Source organism: Arachis hypogaea, chromosome 9 (assembly GCF_003086295.3).
Source record: "Arachis hypogaea cultivar Tifrunner chromosome 9, arahy.Tifrunner.gnm2.J5K5, whole genome shotgun sequence".
Lineage (NCBI taxonomy): Eukaryota > Viridiplantae > Streptophyta > Magnoliopsida > Fabales > Fabaceae > Arachis > Arachis hypogaea.
Window position 1 is genome coordinate 95,713,047 of NC_092044.1, and position 6,053 is coordinate 95,719,099.

The window sequence follows — 6,053 nt, forward strand, 5'->3', positions numbered from 1 at the left end:
TTTTATGCCAGTTTGGGCGTTTAACTCCCATTTGGGTGCCAGTTCCAGCGTTTAACGCTGGGATTTCTTGAGGTGACTTTGAACGCCGGTTTGGGCCATCAAATCTTGGGCAAAGTATGGACTATCATATATTGCTGGAAAGCCCAGGATGTCTACTTTCCAACGCCGTTGAGAGCGCGCCAATTGGGCTTCTGTAGCTCCAGAAAATCCACTTCGAGGGCAGGGAGGTCAGAATCCAACAGCATCTGCAGTCCTTTTTGGTCTCAGAATCAGATTTTTGCTCAGGTCCCTCAATTTCAGCCAGAAAATACCTGAAATCACAGAAAAACACACAAACTCATAGTAAAGTCCAGAAAAGTGAATTTTAACTAAAAACTAATAAAAATATACTAAAAACTAACTAGATCCTACTAAAAACATACTAAAAACAATGCCAAAAAGTATACAAATTATCCGCTCATCACAACACCAAACTTAAGTTGTTGCTTGTCCTCAAGCAACTGAAAATCAAATAAGATAAAAAGAAGAGAATATGCAATGAATTCTAAAAACATCTGTGAAGATCAGTATTAATTAGATGAGCGGGGCTTTTAACTTTTTGCCTCTGAATAGTTTTGGCATCTCACTCTATCCTTTGAAATTCAGAATGGTTGGCTTCTTTAGGAACTCAGAGTCCAGATAGTGCTAATGATTCTCTTAGTGAAGTATGATGATTCTTGAACATAGCTATTTATTGAGTCTTGGCCGTGGCCCAAAGCATTCTGTCTTCCAGTATTACCACCGGATACATACATGCCACAGACACATAATTGGGTGAACCTTTTCAGATTGTGACTCAGCTTTGCTAAAGTCCCCAATTAGAGGTGTCCAGGGTTCTTAAGCACACTCTTATTTGCCTTGGATCACAACTCTTATTTCTCTATTTTTTTTCGTTTTCTTTCTCTCTCTTTTTTTCGATTTTTCTCTCTTTCTCTTTTTTTTTTGAATAGCTTTTTCTTGCTTCAAGAATCACTTTTATGATTTTTCAGATCCTCAGTAACATGTCTCCTTTTTCATCATTCTTTCAAGGGCCAACATTCATGAACCACAAATTCAAGATACATATGCACTGTTTAAGCATACATTCAGAGAACAAAAATATTGCCACCACATCAAAATAATTAAACTGTTATAAAATTCAAAATTCATGCACTTCTTTTTCTTTTTCAATTAAGCACATTCTTTTATTTAAGAAAGGTGATGGATTCATAGGACATTCATAACTTTAAGGCATAGACACTAAGACACTAATGATCACAAGACACAAACATGGATAAACATAAGCATAAAATTCGAAAAACAGAAGAACAAATAACAAGGGAATCAAGGAACGGGTCCACCTTAGTGATGGCGGCTCTTCCTTGCTCTTGAAGATCCTATGAAGTGCTTGAGCTCCTCAATATCTCTTTCTTGTCTTTGTTGCTCCTCCCTCATGATTCTTTGATCTTCTCTAATTTCATGAAGGATGATGGAGTGTTCTTGGTGCTCCACCCTTAGTTGTCCCATGTTGGAACTCAACTCTCCTAGGGAGGTGTTTAGTTGCTCCCAATAGTTTTGTGGAGGAAAATTCATCCCTTGAGGAATCTCAGGGATCTCATGATGAGTGGGATCTCTTGTGTACTCCATCCTTTTCTTGGTGATGGGCTTGTCCTCATCAATGGGGATGTCTCCCTCTATGTCAACTCCAACTGAATAACAGAGGTGACAAATGAGATGAGGAAAGGCTAACCTTGCCAAGGTGGAGGTCTTGTCCGCCACCTTATAGAGTTCTTGGGCTATAACCTCATGAACCTCTATTTCTTCTCCAATCATGATACTATGGATCATGATAGCCCGGTCTATGGTAACTTCGGACCGGTTGCTAGTGGGAATGATTGAGCGTTGTATGAACTCTAACCATCCTCTAGCCATGGGCTTGAGGTCATGCCTTCTCAATTGAACCGGCTTTCCTCTTGAATCTTGCTTCCATTGTGCGCCCTCTTCACATATGACTGTGAGGACTTGGTCCAACCTTTGATCAAAGTTGACCCTTCTAGTGTAAGGATGCTCATCTCCTTGCATCATAGGCAAGTTGAACGCCACCCTCACACTCTCCGGACTAAAATCCAAGTATTTCCCCCGAACCATAGTAAGATAATTCTTTGGATTCGGGTTCACACTTTGGTCATGGTTCTTGGTGATCCATGCATTTGCATAGAACTCTTGAACCATCAAGATTCCGACTTGTTGAATGGGGTTGGTAAGAACTTCCCAACCTCTTCTTTGAATCTCATGTCGGATCTTCGGATATTCACCCTTTTTGAGTGAAAAGGGGACCTCGGGGATCACCTTCTTCAAGGCCACAACTTCATAGAAGTGGTCTTGATGCACCCTTGAGAGGAATCTATCCATCTCCCATGACTCGGAGGTGGAAGCCTTTGCCTTCCCTTTCCTCTTTCTAGAGGTTTCTCCGGCCTTGGATGCCATAATGGTTATGGAAAAACAAAAAAGCAACGCTTTTACCACACCAAACTTAAAATGTTTTGCTCGTCCTCGAGCAAAAGAAGAAAGAGGAGAGTAGAAGAAGAAGAAATGAGGAAGAGGGAGATGGTGGTGTATTCGGCCAAAGAGGGGGAGAAGTGGTGTTTAGGTTGTGTGAAAATGAAGGGTTGAAGAAGGGTATATATAGGAGAGAGGGGGGTAAATGGTTCAGCCATTATGGGTGGGTTTGGGAGGGAAAGTGGTTTGAATTTGAAGGGTGAGGTTGGTGGGGATTTATGAAGGATGGATGTGAGTGGTGAAGAGAAAGATGGGATTTGATAGGTGAGGGGTTTTTGGGGAAGAGGTGTTGAGGTGATTGGTGAATGGGGGAAGAAGAGAGAGAGTGATGGTAGGGTCCTGTGGGGTCCACAGATCCTGTGGTGTCAAGGAAAAGGCATCCTTGCACCAAATGGCATCAAAATCCACGTTTTGAGCCATTTCTGGCGTTAAACGCCGGGCTGGTGCCCATTCCTGGCGTTTAACGCCAGGTTCTTGCCCTTTCCTGGCGTTTAACGCCAGTCTGGTGCCCCTTTCTGGCGTTAAACGCCCAGAATGGTGCCAGACTGGGCGTTAAACGCCCAACTGCTAGGCTTACTGGCGTTTGAACGCCAGCAGCATCTTCCTCCAGGGTGTGCTGTTTTTCTTCCTGTTTTTCATTCTGTTTTTGCTTTTTTCATTATTTTTGTGACTTCTTATGATCATCAACCTACAAAAAAGATAAAATAACAAAAGAAAATAATTAATTATAAAAGATTGGGTTGCCTCCCAACAAGCGCTTCTTTATTGTCACTAGCTTGACAGAGGACTCTCATGGAGCCTCAGAAATGCTCAGAACCGTGTTGGAACTTCCCAACACCAAACTTAGAGTTTGAGTGTGGGGTTTCAACACCAAACTTAGAATTTGGTTGTGGCCTCCCAACACCAAACTTAGAGTTTGACTGTGGGGGCACTGTTTGGCTCTGTTTTGAGAGAAGCTCTTCATGCTTCCTCTCCATGATGACAGAGGGATATCCTTGGGCCTTAAACACCAAGGATTCTTCATTCACTTGAATGATCAACTCTCCTCTATCAACATCAATCACAGCCTTTGCTGTGGCTAGGAAGGGTCTGCCAAGGATGATGGATTCATCCATGCATTTCCCAGTCTCTAGGACTATGAAATCAGTAGGGATGTAATGGTCTTCAACTTTTACCAGAACATCCTCTACAAGTCCATAGGCTTGTTTTCTTGAGTTGTCTGCCATCTCTAGTGAGATTTTTGCAGCTTGCACCTCAAAGATCCCTAATTTCTCCATTACAGAGAGGGGCATAAGGTTCACACTTGACCCTAAGTCACACAAGGCCTTCTTGAAGGTCATGGTGCCTATGGTACAAGGTATAGAAAACTTCCCAGGATCCTGCCTCTTTTGAGGCAATTGCTGCCTAGACAAGTTATCCAGTTCTTTGGTGAGCAAAGGGGGTTCATCCTCCCAAGTCTCATTTCCAAATAACTTGTCATTTAGCTTCATGATTGCTCCAAGGTATTTAGCAACTTGCTCCTCAGTGATATACTCATCCTCCTCAGAGGAAGAATACTCATCAGAGCTCATGAATGGCAGAAGTAAGTCCAATGGAATCTCTATGGTCTCAGTTTGAGCCTCAGATTCCCAAGGTTCCTCATTGGGGAACTTATTGGGGGCCAGTGCACGCCCATTGAGGTCTTCCTCAGTGGCGTTCACTGCCTCTTCTTCCTCCCAGAATTCGGCCATGTTGATGGCCTTGCACTCTCCTTTTGGATTTTCTTCAGTATTGCTTGGGAGAGTGCTTGGAGGAAGTTCAGTAATTTTCTTGCTCAGCTGACCCACTTGTCCTTCCAAATTCCTAATGGAAGATCTAGTTTCAGTCATAAAACTTTGAGTGGTTTTGATTAGATCAGAGACCATGGTTGCTAAGTCAGAGGTATTCTGCTTAGAACTCTCTGTCTGTTGCTGAGAAGATGATGGAAAAGGCTTGCTATTGCTAAACCTATTTCTTCCACTATTATTATTGTTGAAACCTTGTTGAGGTCTCTGTTGATCCTTCCATGAGAAGTTTGGATGATTTCTCCATGAAGGATTATAGGTGTTTCCATAGGGTTCTCCCATGTAATTCACCTCCTCCATTGAAGGATTCTCAGGATCATAAGCTTCTTCCTCAGATGAAGCTTCCTTAGTATTGCTTGGTGCATTTTGCATTCCAGACAGACTTTGAGAAATCATATTGACTTGTTGAGTCAATATTTTGTTCTGAGCCAATATGGCATTCAGAGTGTCAATCTCAAGAACTCCTTTCTTCTGACTAGTCCCATTGTTCACAGGATTTCTTTCAGAAGTGTACATGAATTGGTTATTTGCAACCATTTCAATCAGTTCTTGTGCTTCAGTAGGCGTCTTCTTCAGATGAAGAGATCCTTCAGAAGAGCTATCCAAAGACATCTTGGACAGTTCAGAGAGACCATCATAGAAAATACCTATGATGCTCCATTCAGAAAGCATATCAGTGGGACACTTTCTGATTAATTGTTTGTATCTTTCCCAAGCTTCATAGAGGGATTCTCCTTCCTTCTGTCTGAAGGTTTGGACTTCCACTCTAAGCTTACTCAATTTTTGAGGTGGAAAGAACTTTGCCAAGAAGGCATTGACTAGCTTTTCCCAAGAGTCCAGGCTTTCTTTAGGTTGAGAGTCCAACCATGTTCTAGCTCTGTCTCTTACAGCAAAAGGGAATAGCATCAGTCTGTAGACCTCAGGGTCAACCCCATTAGTCTTGACTGTGTCACAGATTTGCAAGAACTCAGCTAAAAACTGATGAGGATCTTCCAATGGAAGTCCATGGAACTTGCAATTCTGTTGCATTAGAGAAACTAATTGAGGCTTAAGCTCAAAGTTGTTTGCTCCAATGGCAGGGATAGAGATGCTTCTCCCATAGAAGTCGGGAGTAGGTGCAGTAAAGTCACCCAGCACCTTCCTTGCATTGTTGGCATTGTTGTTGTTTTCGGCTGCCATGAGTTCTTCTTCTTTGAAGAATTCGGTTAAGTGCTCTAAAGAGAGTTGTGCTTTGGCTTCTCTGAGCTTTCTCTTCAAGGTCCTTTCAGGTTCAGGATCAGCCTCAACAAGAATGCCTTTGTCTTTGCTCCTGCTCATAAGAAAGAGAAGAGAACAAGAAAATGTGGAGTCCTCTATGTCACAGTATAGAGATCCCTTTAGGTGTCAGAGGAAAAGAAGAGTAGAAGACAGAAGTGGAAAATTCGAACTTTATCAAAGAAGATGGAGTTCGAATTTTGCATTAAGGGATAGTGTTAGTCCATAAATAGAAGGATGTGAGAAGGAGGGAAGTAATTTTCGAAATTTAAGTGAAAATTTTGAAAGCATTTTTGAAAAACATTACTTAATTTTCGAAAATGAAAGTGGAAAAGAAATCAAGTGATTTTTGAAAAAGATTTTGAAATCAGAAATCAAAAAGATTTGATTGAAAACTAT

At 41.8% G+C, this 6,053-nt stretch overlaps 1 non-coding gene across 1 annotated transcript; it reads left to right on the plus strand.

The window, feature by feature from the left end:
• The first annotated feature begins 5,066 nt into the window (after nt 1-5,066).
• LOC112713561 (small nucleolar RNA R71) lies at nt 5,067-5,174 on the plus strand. The gene has a single exon (XR_003158531.1). It is a non-coding gene; the product is annotated as a small nucleolar RNA R71 (small nucleolar RNA).
• The last annotated feature ends 879 nt before the right edge of the window (nt 5,175-6,053 follow it).